Source organism: Mastomys coucha, unplaced genomic scaffold (genome assembly GCF_008632895.1).
Source record: "Mastomys coucha isolate ucsf_1 unplaced genomic scaffold, UCSF_Mcou_1 pScaffold6, whole genome shotgun sequence".
NCBI lineage: Eukaryota > Metazoa > Chordata > Mammalia > Rodentia > Muridae > Mastomys > Mastomys coucha.
The window spans coordinates 71,523,344-71,548,545 of record NW_022196912.1 but is presented as its reverse complement, the minus strand read 5'-3'; the positions used below and the strand labels follow the sequence as shown (position 1 = coordinate 71,548,545).

The window sequence follows — 25,202 nt, the reverse complement described above, 5'->3', positions numbered from 1 at the left end:
AAAAAAAAAAAAAAAAAACCTTCAAAATTGGTAAGATCCTTAAAACAGAAATTCTTGGAAAGCCGCTGAAAACCCCTTCAGAGAAAAAGCCTTCTGCTCATGAGAATATGGAAGAGAGAGAAAACATGCCTGCCTGGTCATTCCCAGAGAGAGGCAACAGCTGCCGCTACTGGGAATGGAATAGAAACACCCGGGACAGCTCAGCAGAAGACTGAAGTGGCTGAACATCACTGTCTAGAGAGCCCCACTGTCTAAGGAGTGTGTGTTGTCTCAGCTTCTTCAGGATGCAAGCCCTCCTCTCAGGTTTAGGTGCAGCAAACCCAGGTACCATTGCACCAGCATACCCCACGATGCTACGTGAAAGAAATATTACAACAATCTAGCACATAGGGTTCTCGCACCTTGGAGCAATGATTACTATAGGTACTTAGCAAGAGGCACACATTACCTTGATTCATGCTCTGTACTCTAAGCCACCCAGAGCTTCTCTTACTATCTCACCTAGTAGACAAAAGTTAAGATTGGAAGCAGCTAACCCTGTCTCAGGAGCAAGATATTTTAACCCATAGCTTCCATTCAACCAAAATTAATATGCAGCAGTTTGCCCCAGTGTGAACAGAGTACTGATGTAACAAGATTTCTCCAGACACAATGAGAAAGCCTGTGTAAGAAGAGATGGTAGGAATGGAATAAAAAAGATACACAGTGCTACTGTAGGGAAAAAATGTCATTAATATCCTTTTAAAACAATCTTTAATAATTAAATATAACCAAAGTGGGAGTCAAGGTAAGTCATTGTCACTTTGGTGAGCTGGCTTTTTTCTCTTCGATATTTTAAAGCTTTAAAGTGACCCAGTTGTTGCACACCACATTCCTTTTGCCTGGTGATGCTGATGTGAGATCTCCTCTCTCGCTCTCTCGCTCTCTCTCTCTCTTCTCTCTCTCTCTCTCTTCTCTCTCTTTCTTATTCACTCTTGCTTGCTTGCTCTTGCTCTCTCACTCTCTCTCACTCTCTCTCTTGCTCGCTCTCACTCTCTCTCTCTCTCTTGCCTCTCTCTCTTGCTCTCTCGCTCTTGCCCCCTCCCTCTCTTCCTCTTTCTCAAAGAACAGCTGGATCATTGCACCACCCCTTTCTTGATGAAGAGGCTCAGTCTTGGACCCCTTTTCTGCCACTTAACAGTCTAGAAGCCAAAATGTGGTAAAAGCCTCTAAGCAATGACAATCTCTAGTTTGTGATTCCAGAGCCACAGAAATGTGAAATGCCAGCCCAGCCAGGAGAATGCTGCAGATTCTTAGAGGGAAGATCTTCAGGCTGCTACATGTTTTCCCAAACTGCAGAATTCAGTGAAACAATGCCATGGCCTCAGCCCAGATGTGAGTCAGGTCCACAACAACCCAGTCACAGTAGTGTTTGCAGTGCCAGATGTCCAGTGCAAGAGGGTTAAGACTACAGATTCAGAGCGTGTTTTACTACCTCCTTAGTGAGACAATCCTTCGTGATTACCTCATTATTCATCACCTCCCAGCAGATACCATCAGACTTGATTTGCTGAGCTAGAAATCCGTTTAGGTGTCATGTGTCAGCTAAACAGGCTTAGTTACAATAGAGCCTGATTAGTTTTCACCTTGGCCTCATAAAATGTGGCATATGTATTAGCATAATGGATTAGGAGGTAAAGAGCATTCACTACAAAAGCAAGTAAGTGTGGTCCTGGGATTTACAGACTTGATCTTCAGTGCATTTGACTCATTCCAACTTTTCGAGATTGGAAGGCCCTTTTTTTTTTTTGTCCAAAATAAGTAGTTTCATATTCATCCTTCTAATTTTGATGCTGACTTTACCAAAGTACTATGCAGAATTTAGGGAGTGGATCTCCCTCACCTCTCACCTTGGCAAACAGTACTGCCCCAGTCTAAGGAGAGAGTCTTATGCATTCTGACCTGAAATGACTGACATGTAGCTATTCTGTGAGGTCAGAATCAAGTCAAAATAAAGGCGCAGGCTTCACTGCAATAGGTGTATGCAGGCCCCACTGAGGCAAAACATCCCGGAGGGTAGCATTTGCATTTGTGAAATTCTTTCTTCTAAATATCATGAAAAGCTCCAGATAGCATTAACAACAACCTCTGATCTAGAAATAGGGAGCCCCCCCCAAAGGCTAACCAACATAGGAATTACCAAACATAAATAGAGAAATTAAGATGGAGTTCCAAATAACAAACGGGCCTGGGTGTTTTCAGTGATATTAGGCTGTAATTGTTTATGCTTAGAGCAACATCAATTGTAGCTAAATACTTTTGAACTAAATATTACCCCCAAAGTATTGTTTTGAAAAGAGAACCCAAGTAAGGTATGTAAGGTTTCTGGGTGCCACGTTGTCCTGAATGAGCTCTAAGCGTGACCTCAGGTGACCTTCATGTCAGTCTTTACAAGCTCCCCTTCTTATATGCAAGGGAATTCTTTCTCTAGATCTTACAATCTGTCTAGAAAGTAAATGATAGGCCCTAGAGTCAAACTCCAGGGAGCATGACTGCTAGACTTGACCCTTTCCACCTGGCAACACGATCTCTTCAGCACTGGAAATATAGATTTGTGTGTAAAACAGAACAGGTAATGGGAGCATGTCAACTTGATCCCAGTAGCCAGAAAGCATGGATCGATTCAGAAAATAGAAAATAACCTGTCTGGGGTAGGAGCTTGTTGGAAAGAGATAGGAGATAAGCTGGGGAAGAGATTCAGGCCCCAGCAGGTCTGAGAACCCTGGCAGAGAATGTTCAGACACTTCATTTCCTACGAGTGGCAATGAGCCATCAGAGACATTTGAACAGGGCAGTCATATGACCAGAACCAAACCACTGGTTCACCAGTTTGACTATTAATCTTTCTTTGTTCAAACCCACTGCAGAAAATACACTTTCAAATGGCACCTGGTACGAGCATATTTAACAACACATATTTTGATGGAAACAAAAAATATAAAACCTAATACCTTTCCCACCTGCCTGATACTGGCATTTACTGCTTTAATTTTACTCTATTATTTCATCTTCAGTTGATTTTTAAAGTACACTGAACAGTAAGGGAAACTCTAGCTTAGATCCCGATCAGGAGAAACAGAATGAGGCAGGATAGGCAATTACAGGCTATATAGGAAGAATTTGATTTGGGAGCTGCTGGCATTTCAGCTACAAGGCAGATCCTATCTGTAAAACATTACCTGCAGGGCAGTGGAGAGGACAAACTCACAGCAAATGTGTACTACCATCTTTACTGGAATGTCCATATGAGAGATGGCTACAGGTCAAGGAAGGCTTGCTTAAAAACACGTGTTGGGAGTAGCAAGAAGGGAACACAGGAGGGCTGCAAAGAAAGTCAACTACTTCTTTCTTTTGGGGGTTTTCGCTGTCTTCTTCTACTCTAGTACAACTTAAATTTTCTCGGGCCACAGCAGAGTAGCAAACAGCAATGAACAGTGTTAGTTCTGCTCTCTGACACTTCTCCACTAAATCGCTGGTGGTTCCAGTTATCTTTTGCTGTGTAATGAGCTACCCCAGAATACCAAATCTTCAAAGCAACCGTGTCATTCTCTACAGTCTTTTGTACATGAGGAATTCTGGGAGGACTTGGCTAGGTGTAGCCTCTTAGCTCTACATGGACCACTGAGGCGGCTATAGCTGAGTGAGGTCTTCCAACACAGTTTCCTTGCTTGCAAATCTGGTCCCTTGATAGTCTTCGACCCTTTGCTCTGTTTTCATGGGGTCTCACCTTCCAGGGTGGCTTTCTGTGTCCTAAAGATCCTTAGAACATGGCCACCTCAGCATCCCCTGTATTCCACAAGATGCTTCAGAACACCAAAAGTAAGTATTTCAAGAGGCAAGGAGAAAAAGTTTCCAGCTGCATAAGGCCTGGATATTGATCCTGCATAGTTTTGTCCAATATAGTAGTGAAGCTAGTCGCAGAGTCCACCCAGATTTGTAAAGAAAGGATGTGATCGCTTCTCGGCCTTTTGGCTAAGATCAAGTGTAGTATCTGTTCTGATCAGTTTAATATCTGATAAGTCCTCTATCTGAGGACAATATATTAAATGGATTTTTGGAAGTAGGAGTTGGAATAGGACCTTGCTCCATCCACTCCACGCATCAACCTGGTATTGCAGTACCTCCAGGAAAAAAAAAAGGCTGGAGAGATGGCTCAGTGGTTAAGAGCACCGACTGTTCTTCCAGAGGTCCTGAGTTCAATTCCCAGCAACCACATGGTGGCTCACAACCATCTGTAATGAGATCTGAAGCCCTCTTCTGACATGTAGGTATTCTGCAGCAGGCAGAATGCTGTATACATGATAAATAAATCTTTTAAAAAAATAAAAAAGGGATGTGAGTGTTCATACCTCTCAACCAGTCTTCATGAAGGTTCTCATTTAAAAAGCCAACCATCCTATTCTTCCTTTTTCTGATGCATGCAGAATGACATCTGCAACTCATTAATCTAAGTGCTCGCCCTGCAAGGCGTCTTCCATATAAACAGTATTTTAGGACCAGGAGAGCACTCTCTCCTTTCAGTGAAACCTGAGGTTGATGGTGTTCCTGCTTGTGGAGTGTGTGATTTTAGACTACTACCTGAGCTCCTGGACACCTGAATCCATCAGAGCCACACTGATATCGCCCCTTTCTCTGTCTCTGTCTCTGTCTCTGTCTCTCTGTCTCTGTCTCTGTCTCTCTGTCTCTGTCTCTCTCTGTCTCTCTCTCTCTCACTCTGTGTGTGTGTGTGTGTGTGTGTGTGTCTGTGTGTATACATGTGGACTTACTGAGAATGAATATGAAGTTCTTACCTTTGTCTCCAAGGAATATGTCATGGAAGATACATGTGAAAATTACCCTTCTTGGATTGGCTTTTCTTTTCTCCTGAATTGATTCTGTTTATAAATCATGACTGACTTCCCCAGGACACAATTTCTACTGCAGGCTGAGGCTCATTTGGAGGAGAAATCTCAGTGACTGGTAGCTCCTACCCAAGAGCCATGACCTTATCACTGTGTAAATGAGTGTTCCTGGCTGGTTATAGATAATTTTCTTTCTCTGAAGGCTGCTATGTCTGAGGCAAAGGGCATGGTATTTGCTTTCTTTGGTCTTCTGAATGTGCTCCCATGTGTTTGGTTCCTACAAGAGCTGCACTTCTAGTCAAGCAAAATGAAAGTCTATGTCAAGTTCCCACTTCCCTCCACCACCAGTGTTCAAGGTGATGGAGCAAGAGTTTATTTTCTTTAGTTTTCTAAAGTTTATTCATGCTTTGCATAAAATGGCTGTCTCTCCTATGTATATATGTCTGTGCTCCACCTGTATCCTGGTGTCCACAGAGGGCAAATGAGGATATCCAGTCCCCTAGGACTAGAATTACAGATGGCTTCAAGCTACCATGCATGTGGATACTACACATCGAACCTGGGTCCTCTGGAAAACCAGCCATTGCTCTTAATCTCTGAGCCATCTCTCCAACCCCAGAAAGTATTTCTCATCCAACAAAGCAACTCAGTATCCTTTCTGATCTCAATGATGGAGGTCAACCTATTATCTCAGGCACATTCCAAGCTCAGCAGGATAGCACTCTAAATTAATTTTCACATTTAAAAAAAAAGAGAGAGCAAATGAGTGAATGAAAAAAAAATGAATGTAACTCTCTGTAAGTAATCTCAGAGAAAAATCCATAGCTGGGCCTATGTAGGCATAACCAGCCCCCACGGCAGAATCAGCATACACAATTGTCATTTAGTGTTTGGGAGTCTGTACTGAGTATACTGCAGTTACCATGTTTTACTTGGGTTTAAAATGACAGTGTTCACCTCTGAAAAGCTGAGACCCAGCCTCTTTGCTTGGCAGTATTCAGTTGCTTTTAGCAACAAGAGGATAACTATGACATGATGTTCACCTTACAGTATTTGTAACCTCGTGTGTCATACAAACACCAGGTTCTATATAATTTAGTAGTGAGTTTATCTTTGCCAAACTGTATGAATAAGTACATTGGATTAACTCAAGATAATGGTGTATTCTTATGGTCTGTTTTATGATATAGACATAGCATAGTACTAATAGTTACTAAGGGCTTACTGGGTACCAGATACAGATGTAAGTTCTTTATTAACATTGTCTGAATTAATCCTCATAACAACTCACAGGCAACCATGACATACCATCCCAATGACAGATACTTTTAGAGTGAAATCTTAGAAATAACCTTGTTCAAAGCTACATAGCTGCTAAGCAACAGAACTGGGATTGAAGTAGAATCCAGGTCCTGATTCAAAGCTTGGCAGGGTCTGTGTTACCCTTCAGTCTCTGTGATAAAATACTTCAGGTGATTAGCATTTATTAAAATGAGGAAAAAAATTCATTTTGGCTCGTGATTTCAAAGGTGCAGTCTGCTGATCATCCTTTTGCTTTGAGTTTGTGGCAGACATTACATCATGGAGAACCACGTGTGGGGGAAGCCAGCATCTCAGGTCCATGGAGAAATGAAAGAGAGAAGAGGAAGCAGAGACTAACATGTCCTTCCAGAGTTCTCTCCCAGTGATTTAATTCCCCTCCCCCAACTATCACTTCCTAAAGGTTCTATAGCCACTGATAGTCAAGCAAACAGACTGGAGCCCAGGCCTTCAATCCATGGGCCTTTGGGGTCACTCAAAGTGAAGACTACAGCATCCATATTATATTAGATCTGAGGGTAGTGCATATTTTCAAGCTCAGAAAATTACTCTACAATGTTCAAGAAGATAGGAGCTCTCAGAATACTCAAGGATACACATCATTTCAAATCCATGTGATTTATGTGACTTTGGGCAACTCTCATAGCAGCTCTCCATTTCCACTGGGACTGGAGCAATGTCCGCACAAGGGATAAAGGACACCTGCCCCCTGGCACTGTGACTGAGCTCAGATTCATTCAAAAGTAGAACTGAGAAAGTACCTTAGGGTGACTCTGAGAACTGAAGGACAGCTAACCTGGTGTCCTACAAAAGAGTCCCATTCTAGCATGACTTGTCATTGGTAAGGTCAGTGTTCTTGTTGTGGGTGTAACGGGTCTGTTGTGTTATCAGCTGATGAGGGAGCACCTCACTTCTGTGTGAGGTGAACTGGCTGGTGGCATTACCTGCCCCCTCCCCATACCCTTCACTGATTATAACATAATCAGTCATGAGTACTTATAATTCGAAAGATTTCAATTGAATAAAAATAAACGGATTGGGGGAGGGACATTACACTTTCTCCACTTTTGTCTATATTCTAATTCGAAACAGTAATGTAAACAGAAATCTGGAAGCAGGGAGGAGCAAAAGAAGAAGGTAAAATTGGGCCCAGATATGTCTATACAGGATAAATAACCAGCACCTAATAATGAGAATTCATTGAGCCCTGGAGTCTTCCTTTTTATGATTAGATAATTTGATTAAACTTTTCCAACTGCTATATTAGTCTACATTTTTATATATCATTTTTATTAGTATAGGCCTAGTCCACATTAATTCTTAAGTTACCTTTATGCAAATATATCCTAATATCAGGAGACTGGAATGATGATTCATGAGCTGGCCCTTCTCCAACTTGCTGTGTGGCCTCTGAGAAGTCAGTGAATATCACTGAGTTGCTACTGTAGCTACACAAAGAACTTTTATGATCCCCTGTGAAAATTTGTGGAGATTAACTGACTTTCAGTAATTGTTGCAAATCATTTAGATGTACTATGTAGCAGTCTGTGCATGGGAGTGAGATGGAGTAAGCCAACTTTGAGAGAGTACCAAATGGTTTGTTGGGTGATTTACTGTTGCTATTGTGCATTTTTTTTTTTTTTTTTTTTTTTTTTTTTTTGGTTTGCACCTTTTGAGAGGGATGATGGGGGGGATGCAACCCCTCAAGGAAGTTGCCTGAAGTGAGTGCTGTCATGAAGGGCATGTCTGGCACCAAGCAGGAAGCTAATGTGAAATGGCTCAAGAGAACAAACAGAGCCAGAGAGGAGCAAAGACACACCCCCTGGTTGGCTGTGCCAACCTAAGCAAAGGGAAAACACTTAGGGCTTCTGTTTGGATGCACAAACTGAATGGAAGGCAGCATGTATAACCTTTCAGGGGATGATGGCAAAGGCTGAGCTCCTCAAAGGCACAAGATGAAAGAGAAGGGGGAACATCTCTATGGCTATAATTAAAGAAAAGCTTTTAACCCTGTCTAGACATACTTGGACTTCAAGGAACAACCTTTATATCCTCTAAGGATATGCCAAATAATTTTGGCAAGAGTGAAAATGATGAGGGAAACCAACTTCTTCCTCCTTCATCTTCTCTATTTCCTTCTCCTCTCTTCTCCTCTCCTCTCTGTCTCTGTCTCTGTCTCTGTCTCTCTCTCTCTCTCTCTGCATACTTTTCCTTTTTCATTGCTGCCTATTAACCAACAAGATTACAAAATTAAATACCATGGTGGATACCTTGATATCCTATTAGGTCATCACCGTCACCAGCATCTCCTCCTTCTACACAATACACTGTATTTCTCTTTCATTTGAAATACTACAGATTTTTGGTTGCTGTGGGTCATCTCCCAAGAGTGTAGATCTCATGAATCAGCTTGTATGCAGACAATGAAACTCCCTTCATACTGATTTCTCCATTAAAGACACATTTATATTAGTTCATTTATATTGACCTAAGCTTCAGTTGTTTTTATATAATATATGGTCCCACCAATCTTCAGCATAGTAACTGAAGCCTGTGAAGCTGAACAAATGTTCCAATGAAGATCTGATGAAGGTGAAGAAGGTGTAACCCTTTAGGAGCCTGTGGACTCACACCATTGGTAATCTCTGATTAGGAGCCTGTGGGCTCACACCACTGGTAATCTCTGATTAGGAGCCTGTGGGCTCACACCACTGGTAATCTCTGAAATGATAGCAAAAATCATTTCAAGCACATAGGAATTTCTGGCTCTCCTCGCGATCTAGGTCCTAGATTCCAGGCTGTTCAGATCTCAGTCTTATGTAGCTGCCTGTATTCCTTGTGTGCCGCAGGCCGGCCAATCTGGGTCTCCCTCAACCTGTGGGAGAAACGGGGTCCTAGTCAGGTCGACGAGGTGTAGGCGAAGAATGACAAACAGAGCCGACACAAGGGTGTGTTGAATTTGAATGTATTTCTTAAAAATGGCATCAGAGTTTTACAGTCATTGCAAAAGAGAAATGATAACTCTAGCAGCTCAGCAGTTAAGGTACATCTGAGGCCATCTAAAACACACTGGGTCTAAAGCAGCAGCTATCTTCTCTGGACTGGTGCTGCATCCCCTGGCCCAAGCACTCTGGGTCTGGGGGACTATGGACTATGCAGTCCGTAGCCCATCTAAGTTCTAGTTCTAGTCAGAGCGCCAGTCTGAGTCCAGCTCAAGTCCCCAAGTGCAAGTCGTCCTGCACAAAGTAAAAAGCAGGCTTATATGGTATATAGAAAGCAGGGCAGATGAGGAGTCACATAGGCAGGTGACAGTCACATCAAGGTCAGTGATCTTACTGACCAAGATCACAATCCAGTTGTGAAGTGGGCAGAAGAGCAATGGTGCCCTCCTGCTCACTGGAGCTAATTTGGTATTCTTATGCTAATTCTCTGGTTCTGCTGGAGGCAAGGACTAGGAAATTCCGATCTAGCATTTCCTGCTATTTCTCTGGGTCTTGCTGGAGGCAAGCACTGGGAAGTTCTGACCTAACAGTTCTAGCTAATGTCCTTGAGTGAGGGAAGCTCTTCGATTATTCTCTAGTATGTAAAACAGTTCTTTCTTCTGTGGGACTGCCCTGAGGAATGTGCTTGACCTCTGTTGCTAGCTCTGAGGAAAACCTGTCTGGCAAGGCAGATTCCTTGAAAGAAATTCCAAGCTAAAGACAGCCTGGAATTGAATTAGGATAGGTTGGAAACATTGTGCTGGCCAGGAAACAATGCCCAATCTTAGCCATTAAGGAATCATTTCTTGGGGTACCTTTATGCCTAAATATGAGGGCGTGTTGATGATTGGAAAGACTAATCTGGAACAAGTCTGAGTTAGGAGATACCAGCGACTGTCTGAATATCCAGGAGGCACAAGCTCCCTTTTGGGGCCATAACACCTCTTGTCCTTGATCAGACTTTTACCCCTGATACTGCAGACATAACTGGTGTAGACAGGTGGGCATAGAACTTGTGATGATGGTGAGTTCAAAATTCTAGGAAAATTTCACCCTTAGACACTTTCCCTCCAGCACTCTGAAATTATTTAGCTGGTTTTTTTTTTTTTCTCCTTAAAAGATTATAGCTCCTTCCCTTCACTTCTCTTTCATACTCATGGTTCCAGACAGAAAAGATCTCCTTTCTGTTTCCTTGAGATCCACTCTGTTCCACTGTTTTTCCCGTTTCCCTCCCCATCCAGAGAGATAGAGTAATTGAGAAGGAAGCCAATACCCTCTTAAAACATATTACCCTCTTAAAAATATATCTTGAAAAAAATTAAAAAAAAAAAAAACATCTTGGCATACTATGTCATCAGTAAATTTAAGAAAGGGGGGGTTAAATGGGAGGTAAAAAAGTTTTCCAAAATATCACACGCTGAGGTAGCTTCTCTGCTCCAGGATGGTTCTGACTAAGCTGCTTTCCATAAAACAGACAAATGTTGGTTATTTAAGCAAACTCTCAGGGAGTCTGTTTGGAGCTATCAGAACTTTCCTTAAGACAGGTGGAGAACTGTACTTAGACCAGTATTTAACTTTTCAGTTCCACTAAATTTCGGAGATAAAGCTTCTCCTTGCCTATTAAAACAATTAAAAATCTGTTGTGTATTTCCCCCAAAGCATTGATTCTGTATTATCTTCCTTCCTGTCTTAGTTTGGGTTTCTACTGCTATGGCAAAACACCATGACCAAAACGTATGTTGAGGAGGAAAGGGTTTATTCTGCTTACATTTTCAAAGTATCTTTTATTATCTTTAAAGGAAGTCAAGCCAGGAACTCAAACATGGCAGCAACATGGAGGCAGGAGCTGATGCAGAGGCCATGAAGGGGAGCTTCTACTGGCTTGCTCCCCCTGGCTTGCTCTTCTTGCTTTCTTATAGAAGCCAGGACCACCAGCCCATGGATGGCATCACAATGGACTGTATTCTTGCCAATCAATCACTAATTAATAAAATTCCCTACAGCTTGACCTTATGTAGGTATTTTCTCAGAGGTTCCCTTCTTTCAGATAACTATAGATTGGGTCAAGTTGACAAAAAAACTACCCAGTATCCTTCCTTCCTTCTTCCTTCCTTCCTTCCTTCCTCCCTTCCTTCCTTTCTTCCTTCCTTCCTTCCTTCCTTTCTTCCTTCCTTCCTTTGTTCCTTCCTTATTCTCTCTCTCTCTCTCTCTTTCTCTCTCTCTCTCTCTTTCTTCCTTTCTTTCTTTCTCTCTTTCATATTATTCTTAAAGCTAAAGAAACCAAACACAGGATAATTACTTAGTAATTTAGTTCTTCCTGATAGAGGTGCTTTGGACTGTCTTTGCCAAAACCGGTGGTTATCCAGAGCAAAGCACTGCATGAGCCTGTATCTAGTAAGGTCCTCACTACTCCTCCAATATGGCCCTCACTGATATGCCATAAAATGGCTAGATTCTTTTCTCTGTACCCCAGTGGGTGGGGACACACATGAGAGGAACATTGATTTATTTCTTGTGGTAACAATAAAACTGCCCTGGATATAGCAATTAACTTTCCTAACTGCATCTGTAACTGAGAACTACATACATGCCGATTGAAATCACACAATAAGGCATTTTCTGCTTGTGTTCTCTGAGAGATTCTGTAATTTTGGCATTTCTCCTTCTACGATGTAGTCGTCTTCTCTGAAAAACAGACATGAGGTCACCTCAGGCCACAGGGCTCTAAGAGAGCATGCATCCTGGTCTCCCCTGTAACCAAGATTGTCATAACAGCAAAGAGGCATGCAGAGCATCCTCAGCTGGGTGGCCTTGAAGATAGAGAATTTGAATTCAAGAAGCAGAACTTCCATGTCAGTATAAAGTTATAAGAACTTTGAAATAAAGCTCTTTACAATGAAACAGTTTGCTTTTGGCAAAAGAAACTCTGCATACATTGAACATTGCTCTCCCCAGACTTAGAAGACAACTTTGCTTGAAAACAAAAGAGGCCAAGACTAGGAAAGGTGCCCACTCAAAAGAGCACATTCAGATGAAAAAGAAAACATTTCTTCAGGGATGTGTAAACCAGGCCTGCTGAGGCACGTCTGCACTCAAAGGGCTTTGTGCAGTGTTTAAAAAAAAAAAAAAAAAAAAAAACTGTAGTTCTGCACTGGGGGCTTGCAGGTCACTGAGTGAATGTCAACCTAAGACTCCTCCCAGATCATGTGATGGCGTGACACAGAAAGGCATCTCAGAGCCCAGACTGAGTGTGAGAGAAAGAGAAACAGCACATATCTGGTTGCTGGCCCTAACCCCTACTTCACACTCCAACCCTTGATGGGGCTCACTCATTCTTGCTTGAAGTGAATTTCATCAGAATCAATCCAGTCTCTTCACCTTTCAGTATGCATTTAGTTCTCAAAAGGAGGTTCCCACGTGCTCGTCAGCCTTTGGGAACTGTAGCATCTCTATTCTCCGCTGAAAAGGCCCAGGGAGTTACCACTGGCCTCCTCTTCAAGGCTGGCTAATCCAAGTAGATGACTTTCATGGTCTAAACATGGCTAACCCAGTAGAGAGGAAAACTTGTATTTCTGCTTAGGCGATTTTTGCCTTCAACAAAAAATCTTTCCCAGTGCTCTATACGTGCCCAGTGAGCTGACGTAATAGGCTGTGCTGGTGACACCTGAAACATAAGCATCAGAAATGTTACTCCCCTTTCCTGGGCCATGCCCTGTGCCCAAAGCAAGGTTGCTAGGGCCAAATTCTCAGGTTCATCCTGACTAGACCTGCCTGCCTGAGGGTGGAGTATGGCTTACCAACACAAAGCTTAGTGCTGCCACAGTAGACCCCATGAACTTCTAGCAACAGTGTGAAAAGCTCACACAGCTAAGCCTTCAGAGCAACAAGTAATTCTTCAGCAACAATGCACTGAGAGAAAAGAATTGGGGCTGACATGTGATTTAGGCTCTCTGTACCTCCTGGAGCTCCGGTGTTCAGGACTGTTTAATGAGAAAGCCTGTCCATCCTGGGACCCATCTGCACCTTCCTGACATGACATGCAGCTCAATTCTATGGAGGGTGTGCCTTATCCTGTGTGTGGCAATGGATGTTGATTCAGTCATTTCACCAGTAGTGTGACTCTCACAGAGATCAACAATAACCTTTGGGCTACAAAAGAGTTTGCTTTCGCACATAGACCAGAAATTCCAGGAGGAGCTACTAGCCACTTGAATATCAAAAGATATAGGGAACATAGTTTGAAAGCATAGCTTACCAATCACTAGCTCCATCACCAGCATTGTGTGTGTGTGTGTGTGTGTGTGTGTGTGTGTGTGTGTGTGTGTGTGTAAGTTTGACTATAAACAGAATCTAGAGACCAACTGTGAGTCTGTAATGGTTCAGGTTAGCTAATCTTTTTTAAAATAGAGCTTTTATACCAGGAAGTACCAGAAGCCCACAAAAAAATGACTCAGCTAGAGGGTAGAGAGATGACTGCAGATAAGAATATTTACTGTGCTTGCAGAGAACCTGAGGTCATTTCCCAGAAGCTGCATCCCAGTTCACAACTGCCTATAACTCCAGCTCTAGAGAATTCAACATCCGCTATGGCCTCTTAAGACTCTGCATCCCTGTCCACACAAACTAGAACACATATATACCTGTGATTAATTTAAAAAAAAAAAAACACTTAAGAAAAGACTAGGCAGCTATTTTAAGAACTAATATAAAAGATGTCCAAAATATTAAGATCAAAATTGAGACTGTCAGGAGGGCATGTAGTCTGATCTTCTTTTAATCTCTTTAGTTCTGTATGTTCACATGTTTGATCTATACAGAAGCTTTATAATCTCAAGGAAAAAATGGTACCCAAAATGGCTACAGAAATTGTGAGTATTCAGAAATGTTAATGCACCTTGAAGCTGCTATGATGTGTGCTGTCTGCTGAAGCTAGGGCTTTGAAAAAAAAAATGAGCTTGCCCTTAAATGTCCTTGGATGCTTTTTGCAATTATTCTAACAGCATTTTTTTTTATATTGTGCTTTATGGAAATATTGGCCAGTGACTATTGAAAGCTAAAAATCATTATTCCTTTATGACAGGATGCTTTAGAGCCACATGGGTAGACATAGATAGAGAACATCACTCATGCTTCTGTAACCCATCCCACTCATTCCTATCTTTATTTTTTTTCTTTTGCTTGAATTGTATTTTCAGTGTGTATTGCTTCTATGGTTAAACATTTGAAAATGTTTAGATTTGGTTTTTAGAAAATGTATCAGGTTAGTGAGTTTGTCTGGTACATTCTTCACTTGTTTGTCCTAACATCTCACCTCAGCCACGAGATCAGAAGTGGCCCAAGCTTCAGAATGACGCATCTCCTTGAGAAGGTAAAAGAGAGTCACGAGAAATGAGAAGGCAGCAATGAATAAACAAAGACTGCCCACATAGTGTAGAAAGAAAGAAAGAAAGAAAGAAAGAAAGAAAGAAAGAAAGAAAGAAAGAAAGAAAGAAAGAAAGAAGGAAGAAAGAAAGAGAAAGAACAGAGAGAAGAAAAAACCTTTTTCTGCATCCTTGAGCACAGCTGGGGTGTGAGCCTCTCTCACAGATGAGAAGGCAAGCTCCGGTCTCATTAAAACCTCCTCACTGGATTACAGACCCCAAATCCTCTAGGGAGCCTTGTGAACCACGTAATGTTTCTCGCTTTGCATCTTTAATTATGCATCTTTGATTTAGTTGATCGATGTGAAGCCTGTGCCTAGCCAAGCAATCCCCTGGTGGCTGCACATGTGAAGAGGGAGGCCGCAAAACACTGTCTTCCAGCTCCATCTGGCACGAGCTCCCAATCACTCAGAACATCGATTCTCTATCCACCTTCTCTCAGCTCTTTTCCCTCCTCCGCCCAGGCCCTGGCATGGATTGGATGAACACACCCGCTTATACTCAAGCCCACCCTCCCCTTGGAGAGGCTCCCAAAGCAAATGGGAATGGTGTGCTGATCAGAGGGACCACCTCTTTTTAAAGGGATGGCACTGCCCCAGCATTCCATCAAGCTTTTCAGTGTAGAAATTAGGCCAAATTCTGGCTCTTCCCCAGGACATGGCTGCCAGGATCATATACAGAAACATCTGGCAGGACAGTTTGAAGTGCTTGGCTTGGCCATGAAGGAAATCCACTTTCAACCCTATGTTCCAGGCTCCCATTTGCTTTCCTGGTTGGAGATGCCAGGCTTGCTACAGAGGATTTCATTTGCCTTCCAGGGGGAGAAGCAAAGCTCTGGAGCCTTGACTGATGCATTAGTTACTGGTATGACTGAATACCTGCCCAGGAACAACGTAAGGGGAGAGGAGTTTATTTCGGCTCGTGGTTTGAAGGTGCATTTCATCATGGCAGGGAACAGCATCCAGCAGCAGTGTGAAGCAGCTTCCTCACATCCGAGAGGATCAGGAATCAGGGACCTGACAAAATGTGGGGCTAGGCTATAAACCTTAAACCTCCAGTCCCCAGGGACCTGCTTCCTCTAGGTAGGTGGCATCTCCTAAAAGGTCCCAAAGATCAACACCAGCTGAAGACCAAGTGTTCAAAGGCTTGAGCCTGTGGTGTGGGAGACATTTTACACACACGGTAACAAGCGATAGGGTCAGAGGTGTCCCTTAGTAAGGCTGTGTTGCCACGCCACAGCCGCAGAGCGCTTACAGGGATGAAGGAGGAAACCATGTGACTGTGGGCCTCCCGTGAGGCTCACATAAGTGCCTGGGCACACACTGCTCACTTTTGAGGCAGCACTGGGTTCTCATGGTTGGCAGTGACTAGTTTCTTCCTGGCAGAAGCGCTACAATTTCTTCTATAAACAGGGAATCTCTGCACTTGTGGTTTCTAGACGTTTTTCTAAAATGTTGTCAGGTAGAGCATTTACCCCAGTTCTTCATTGATTTGGAATACAGTTTTTGAAGGACTCAGAGTAAATGAAATTCTCCAATTTATGCTACTTATAACTTCTACTTTTTGGTGTCATTTCAAAAATTGTATTATCATATACCTAACAAAATTTGCCATTTTAAGTATTTTAAGTGTATTTCAGTGATATTAAAGGCATACACACTTTTGTACAAACAACACACCTTACATCTCCAGGGCATTTCCATCTACCCAAAATGAAACTCTACCCAAGTTTCCCATTCTCCAACCCCTGGCAACTGACATTTCCATCTCTTTGACTTTGGTTACTATAGGCATCTCATATAAAGGGAAGTTTACTTGTTCTTTAATATATAGCTTATTCCACACAGTATAGTGTTGTAGTGTGTCTCAGAACTGCCCCCTTTTTAAAGCTGAATAGTTCTCACATATGTATATACTATAGTTTTGTCTCATTTTCACCTCTGGGTTATTAGGAACAATGCTTTTATTAACATGAGAGTTCTCTGTCACATAACAATATTTTGGTCAGTGACAGACCCCATGTATGACTGCAGTCTCATGAGGTTACAATGAAGCCTTCTTACAATGCCTGATGATGCTGTGGCCACTGTAAGGTCCCAGAGTGATGTATTATCCGTGTCTTTTGTGTTGTTGGACTAAGCATACCTCATGAAAATATAGCGCATAGCAGCTGGAGGCACAGCTCTATGGTCAAGAGTGTGTACTAGTCTTGCAGAAAATGGAAATTTGATTACAGCACCACCACCTCAGGCAGCTCACACCCATCTGCAACTCCAGTTCCAGGGAGATCCAATGCTTCTGGTCTCTGCAGACATCTGCACTTATATATGCATACATTCCCACACATACCCCACACGCCCCCACACATGCTTAATTGAAAATAAAATACATCTTTTAGAAAAGTATAGCACATGGAATTATGTAAAATATTTATTCAATATATCACTGGTTTTCAAGTTGCATGTGACTCCACTATATTTTGTCATTATTTTAGAGTGTATTATTTTTGAAAGGTTATTGTAAATGAGTGACCTCATTCATCTTTCACTTACTTCAAGAATCTCTTAATTCCATCAAAAGGCTACATAAGGAACTGACTTAGACTACCCAGTTTTGTTCAACCCCACCATGATGCTTGCCTGGCTCCCTTAAAAGGTCATAGACTCTAAGCGTAAAGGATGTGCTTGCCTTGTTCTCATCTTAAACCTACCTGTCAGATACTCAACTCTTTGTTAATGAAGGAACAGATTTATTGATTTAGAAAAATTCAAGCTCCAAATACAGACTGCAAGTCAGGCACTCAAGTTTGGTCTGAGAAAACTAAATGACATCTGTCATTCAGTCATCTATGGGAAACATACATGACTTCCTTGTCTCACAAGCAAAATTATCTAGGTTAATAGTATGTTGTGACCAGTTCTTTCTAGTGTCTGGACTTGACAATTAATAAAACTGAAGCATGTTTGCTCCTTGCATGATAAAGCTGGGTATAATGTTGATACCTACTGTGTACTAGGTACTCAATAAATACTGGAGATAGTCACAAATAGATGGGGATGAAAATTCCATGAGTGATACCAATTGTTGGTGGAGGGGGAGGTGTAGAAGGAATGGAGACAGATAGTGATAGACAAAGGTTCTGATGGGAAACAAAGGAATCCTTATCAGTGGGAAACTCACCACCTTCATATTTCAGCTCTGCCATCAATTTACAAACTCAATCTGCAGCCACACTCCCTGCTTGGTATCGATGCTCTATGTATCAGTCACCCTCAGAGCATGGAGAGAAGTCTGACCCTTGTAGGTTTATTCCAAAAAGCATGGGTGAGGTTGTCCTACATTCTTCACCTCATACCGCCAGAGGTGCAGTCCTGCTGGCTATGGAGCAGTGTGACTCTCTGCTGTGTGTGCTGTGAGAAGCACTAGACTCTCAGCAGAATGAGGAAAATGGTCTGTCTCATTTAAAATCTGGTCTGTGTTGTTTAAATAGAGAGCATGCTTTATGCCAAGTGAGATTCCTCTCAGTCTTGACAGACAGTGGTGGAATGAAACATTAATCTCTTTTGAAAAGTTGTAAGCAAGATAATAACCTGGGATTGGTATGCCTCAGTGTTGTTCTTAAAGAAACAGAAAAGGAATCCCAGAGGTAGGCCTCCGATCAGCCAAGCCCCCTGCCAGCCAGTCTCTGGAGACTGCATTATTGCTACATACTCGGTGAAGGTAGCTGGCAACATTCCCATAGTTGGCCCAGAGGACAGAAAAGGCCACTGGACAAGCACAGAGCAAAGCAGCAATCAGAAGTCAGCACCAGGAAAGCAATACTCCTGCAAGGAAAGCAGGGATGGATAATCTCTGAGGGCAAACAGAGTCCTTTGACTTGCTTCCTGCAGATAGATACTTGGGGAAGACCAGCCCAGTTGTATTTATGCTTTTGAATAGATAGTTCGTGGGCCTTTACACCAGAATTAGGAGTGGTATTCCCAAACCTCTCTCAGATTTACCAGTTCAGAATCTCAAGAGGTGAAGCACAATAATATATATGTTCTTAAAGATGAAAAGCTTCTCTAAAAAGTCCCCGCAAGTTTCATTGTCCAATAATCACACATTTGTATCTCATACAATTACTAGCCAGGAAAATATGTCCAAGGATTATATCAAACACACCAAGAACAGAGATACTGAACACATTTAAGTCTACTTTTATGTATTACATCAAAAGTCAAAAACTGGTTTTCCTCATTAATAATTATTTTTTGACATCTAGAAGGAACCAGAGAAGCTAGAGAGAACTGGCATTTGGGAAGAAAATGAAAGCAATCCATTTTAGGATAATTTAAAATGACATATATGTGTGTGTGTGTGTGTGTGTGTGTGTGTGTGTGTGTGTGTGTGTGTATTTGCTCACATGCCATCAGCATAAGTCACTGGTGTGTTTACTTATTATAAGTTATTGTTAGGTAGCCCTTTCTAGTGTAGAACTGAAATGACTATATAGCCCAGGCTATCCTCAATTTCCAGGGGCCATCACGCCTGACAGGTGTAATGCATCTAACCTTTTATTCAACAAATAGTTGCTGAACAGCTACTATACATCCAGATGTTGTATTTGACCTAGGGGAGACATCATCAAATAACACAGACAAAAAGCTCTGCTCTGTCCTCATAGAGTTGACATCCTTAAGGTGTGACAGAGAATAAATCAGCCAGACAAACTGGATAGCATGCTTGAAGGAATAAGATCTATAAAGAGAAATAAAGCTGATAGAACACAAAAGTAACACCTCAGTAGAATTGCTAGACATTTGATAGAGGAAAGTTTGGATCAAGTCTCCCTGAGAAGAGAACACATGTACATAGATGTGCAGAAAACAAGCAGTGAGCCATACAGACGTGCAAGGGCAAGGGCCCAGACAAGGAGCAGCATGTGAACAGACACTGGAGTATGTGTACCTGACCCAAGCAACAGGAAGAAAATAAATGAGGCTGGAGAAGAGTGAAGACAGAGCAGACAACTCTTGGATTACAGGGAATGTAGATCACAGGGTAGGCTAGGAGAGAGAACACAGTGCATGAACTTAGGTTTTACTTTGAAGAGAAGGGAGAAGAACAGTGGAACACTGAAAGACAGGAGAAACTGTCTGAGAACACAGTTCCATTTTTTCACTGATAACACCATTGAGGAACTCTCTTGACAATCGGCTACAATGAAGACCTATACACTCATTCAGGTATGGTTATGATTGAGCGAAGGCCTGATACTGTCATCCAGGTGAGATATACTCAGGACTTGGACTGGGGCAATAGCGATGAGCAAAAGAAAAACGTGTTCAAAGCTTCTAGCCTGAGTAAGTGTAAAGAGGAGTTAACTGTTAACTGGTCTGGAGACTGTTGTGGGTGAAACAAGTGTGTGGAGAGAAAGACCTGTAACTTGCTTTAAACATGCTAATAACGAAGTAACCATTAGCTAGTCAAGTAGATGTGTAACTGAAGGTATACTACACTTGCCAGCATAGGAGTGATGATTAAGATCAAAGGACTGGATGGGAGTGATATGGCATTGTTTTTCAAGGTTTTAAGAACTACTCAATTTACCCAACTAGTGGTTTTCTACCACATTAAAGGAATTAGGCAAACAAAATGGTTAAACTCCATGCATCACAATAATAAAGTATGAAGTAATCACTTTGTTAAAGAAATATTGATGAATGCATACTCAGAATCCCACAGAGTGTGTGCACATGGACTTTAACATATTAAAGACGTAAAGCTCATGCACTACCCATTTATGTTGCCTTAGTCAGCTGGTAAGAACTCAAGCACTTAACTGGTACAGGGGTCTATCAAAGACAACAGGGACTAATAACCCTGATTCAGCTTCTCCTCCAATCAAAGTTTATCTTAGCTCCTCCTAGAAACTAACCAAAGCCTGAACAGATAGATACCTTCAGCCTATTAAAAAAAAAAAGGGGGGGGGTAGGAGCCACCAGAAGGAAGAAGTATAGTGAGTCCCCCCAAAGAAGAATTCAAAGAGACAAGTAGGGCTGAGCTCTTTTCCCCACACCACCATTTCCTAGCTGCTTTATTTCTGAGTTTGTCTTCTCCTAAAGTGGAGATGCTACCATCTATTTCCTGTAAGCCTTGAGTGGAATAACAATTGTGAAGTCTTTTACAATTGCCCTTTTGATTTCTAACTTGGTCCTTAACAGTGTTAATTACAATAAAAGTTCAGGGTGTCCCACGGTGTTTTCCTTTGCAGACTATTTGTAAATTGAAAGACGACTAAATCAGGTTGTAACTTGTAACTTTAAAAAGTTCCTGGTCCAATGAATAATTTTTAGTGATAATTGTTGAGTTCTCTTTAGCCCTGACACCACCAGGGGGCACCTCAAGAAATTAATATTGGAAAAGAGTATAATAGTTGAAGACTATAAACAGTTTGTGAACTTCCAAATATGACCTTTGGAAGCAGGTGTTCTTGGTATGCACATTTTAGGATTTAAATGTGTATTCCCTGCTCACAGCAGAACTCCATACAGGGTGTGAATCCCTTGGACTAGGTCACAGACTTGAGATAAGGACCTCTGTAAATTCTGGATCTTTCTTCCTCAGCTGAAGTCAAATATGACCCTGCAGCTAGACCAGGCTATTAAATCAAGCAACTAAGTCATTTCCAGAGAACAGGCATAAAGGATGCCTCTATTTTAACAGAGATGTTTGAGAATTAGTTTGCTAACCTTGTTTTCCCAATTATTTTTCCTATGGAGAATAAACAGATAATGTGTAATTGAGCTAAGCTGATGGCTAAATTTGTAGCTTCTTAGCCCCAAATTACATTGCCTTTATTGACAAGTAACCTTGAATTGCTATGACTAAATACCAGAGAAAGGTAATACATAACTAGAAGATTTATTGTTTTTCAGCATGTTATAACTTGAACTAAATAAAGTATTACATGCATAACTATTCAATTAAAAGTATACAAGTCACTCAGACTGTTGATGTAGATGCAAGTCACATATGTGGATTTGTCTATCTATAAATAGATATACATGTGTAAGTATATGTCTAGATTATATATGAATATATATGTATGTGTATTTAATATTTAAATACCACCTAAATGTTTCTACATGCTATATCTATAACATAATATTTAGGGTATCACATTCAACAAACAATGTAGGCAAGGATGATAACAAAGATATGTTTTTTTTTTTTCTGCCAGGTTTGATAAGTCTTCATGGAGAAAATAAAGGTGACAGTTAATATAGGACAATGGGACTACTGTGTTAACATGTGACCCTAGAAATAAGTCATTCGCCTAGCTCTTAGCACAAAACATATTTTTGAATGGATAGATGAATGATAGTCATTTCATGAATGGGAAGGGGGGAATTAAATACAGAGGATAAACTGTGGATGAGAACATGATGTTTTCTGAACAGAGCAAGGGATTCTCTCTGTGGACTTATACGTGGCCTGCCAGGAAGCTGGCCGATGGAGAATGTTTCGCTCCATACCCAGCTTATCTTCTCTCCATTTTTGTTTTGCTTCACTTTGCCTCTCAGTCCCCTTTCCCCATCAGTGCTTCCATACAAGGGAAAGATTGATTCTTATTTCCAAAGTGAAGTGTGCTCTTTATGAGCGAGGTAATTTACTGTCACCAACTGATATATTGATTGTGTAGTTGATTATAAGTAAGTCATCTGTAGATTAATAGGGGAGGTAACACCTGCATTTTACCAGTCTCATTTACCACTCTGGTTATTTCCCAAGGCTATTTTCACTTTTTCTATCCTCAGGATTTTCTTTCAGGGCTCTGGACATGAATGTTTTCTTCTTTGGCCTGAACTGAGCAGCCTGCTTAGTGAATGGAGCTCTCTGCCAGCTTCCCAGGGAATGGAGCCACAGACCCACCTCTGATACAGACAGCCAAACGTATCTTTTGTGTTTTAGAAAGGAGATATCACAGTTTATTTTAGGCACATTAGAAAAATTTTAATCATTTCCATAAATTCATACTGAAGATTCACCTTTAAACATGTATTCATAAAAACTTTAAAGAGTTCTTCTATATCACCTACAGTTAAATTGATATGGTTTAAATAAAAAAAAAAAATATATCAAAGGACTATCACCAGAAACTTTACTCAATCAATTCTCAATAAGGGATTAGTAAAAATTATTGTCTATGACACCCACCACTGGACAATATGCAGAATGAGAGACTTTGGAGCACTCAGTTTTCAATGGGGTTTATCCGTCAAAGCTCTCTCCTCAAGGCTCAGGGATCTGTTTAGAAGAGGAGGCAAAAATACTGTAAGAACCAGAGGTGGTGAATGACTCCAAGGAAAGGGTGTCTTCCAGATGTGACAGGACTGGTGCACACATGAACTCACAGAGATTGTGGCAGCACACAAAAGGCCTGCACAGGTTCCAGCCAGCCAGATCTCAGCACTAAGAAGGGGAAGTGGACGCAGGCTCCCATCTCTACCCAGAAACTATCTGCAATTGATACCTGCCAGCAAAGCAACTCCATTTTCTCCAGTGGAGTCCCTCTGGGTAGAGTAACCTCACTTCCTGGGAAGCCCCATGCCCAGAACTCAATTGTACTTTTGTCTCATTTTGATTTATTTGGGCTGTTGTGGTGGTGGTTGTTGTCATCTCATTTTGCTTCTTTATTTTGATTTTCTTGATTTTTTAATGTGTATATTTATTTGTTCATTGTTCTTTTGTTTTTGTTTTTTTCTGTTTCTTTTTTTTTGAGAGAGAGTGTGTGTGTGTGTGTGTGTGTGTGTGTGTGTGTGTGTGAGAGAGAGAGAGAGAGAGAGAGAGAGAGAGAGAACATAAACTTGGGATGTAGGGAGGCAGAGAGGAGCTGAGAGGAATTAGGAGAGGGGAAAAACATAATCAAAATACATTGTATAAAACTTTTTTCAATTGAAAATTTGTCTATGTCTAATGTGAATTGAATAGGGAACACTTTTTATTTTTTTGGTTACAACTGAAAGTTTCATTACATTGGTCTTTATTAAAGTTGGTTGGTTGGTTGGTTGGTTGGTTTTATTGTTTTGCTCTTTTTAGCAAAGAATCCACTTCATTTAACAGTTCTAAACTGTTTTCTTTCCTTTGAAAGATATACTATTTTCCTACTCTACTGACTATATGAAAATGACCCCAACTACCCCAAAATATTTTTAGCTTCAAATCACAGATTCTATGTCATTCAAATAACACTGCTGTAAAACCTCCTTCTTCTAACTGAAGGGGATGGCAACCCCATAGGGAGACCAACATCAACAAACCTGGACCCCTGGGAGCTCCCAGAGACTGAGCCACCAACCAAAGAGCACATAGAGGCTGGTCGGTGGCTCCCAGCACATATGTAGCAGAGGACTGCCTTGTCTGGTCTCAGTGGGAGAGCAAGCATGAGAATAATCCTGTAGAGACTTGATGCCACAGGGTAAGGGGGATTTGGGAGCTGCTCTCTCTGAGGCAAAGGAGAGGGTGGAGAGGGGAGGAATTCTGGGGAGGGGAGAGGGAGGGTCAATAATTGGGATGTAAACAAATAAAATAATTAATACTAAGTAAACAAACAAACAAACACTCCTTTTTTTCTATCCTGTGAACTACTGAGACTTGTGGAGTGCAAACAATGTCAAATAACACCCTAAGGTGTCACATCAGGACTGTGTCCTGAGATACCCTGCCCATCTAGGATTGGAAGACGCGTACTCATAGTCCAGGACTGGACGGAGGCCTCCCTGTGTTAGTTACACAGCGACTGCATGTGGATAAGAAACTCAGGTATAAACAGTGAATAAAGAGGGTGTTGTGCACCTTCAGTCAGCTTTGTATTAGGAGAGTTTTAAAGGAGAACGATGTGAAGGGAAATGAGAAGAAAACAGAGCAGCAGCACAGGATCCCTGTTTCAGTACAACTTGGAGAGAATGACTGATTTGGGTTGGTCATGTTGCCAAAAGGGATGACTCAGGCGTTCCAAACCAGAGCTGGAAATCAGGAGGATGCCTGAAGCCTGAAGGAAGAACAAATTGTCAAGATGTGATTGACTGTAAGGCTTCAAAATCAACTGCACCAAAGATGAGCTTGGACAGTTGCCCAGAACAGAACTGAATGGTGATGTTCATTTAGGCCCCGACTGTTGAAATAAAATAAAATGTAGTGATTGTACTCTGTTAGACATACAGATGTGTTAATGCTTTCCAATTTCCCCAACTGGGGATCTGGTGTCCCTCTCCCTGTCGCTCCTGTTTCATGCTTCACCAGTATTGCTGTAGCTTCGGATGCTTACTGACTGCCAGGTTCTTGGCAAAGAAGTAGGCTCCAGGTGGAGGTATCCTTATCATGGCTGCATGCATTGCAGGTGGCTGGAGAAGGGCTTTTCCACCTTGTCCCAGAGTGTACACTGTGTATGTCTGTCCTGGCCTTTCCAGGCTAACTGCTGATAGATGTGGCCTATCAATCTGGCCTCTTTTGAGGCCGGATTACATTTTCTCTCTGGGAATACCAGAGAAAGGCTGGGTTTTAATGGCCAGGAAATTTGCACCTCCCCCTTTCCCTTTCTCCATCCCCCCCCCCCG

The 25,202-nt window shown here is 41.7% G+C and overlaps 1 protein-coding gene and 1 non-coding gene across 2 annotated transcripts in view; both read left to right on the top strand.

Annotated features, from left to right (window-relative positions):
• Positions 1 to 25,202, top strand: part of Slc25a21 (solute carrier family 25 member 21) — a 465,218-nt gene that overhangs the window by 372,927 nt on the left and 67,089 nt on the right. The window lies entirely within an intron of this gene.
• On the top strand, positions 3,992 to 4,182 carry LOC116081389. The gene has a single exon (XR_004114873.1). It is a non-coding gene; the product is annotated as a U2 spliceosomal RNA (small nuclear RNA).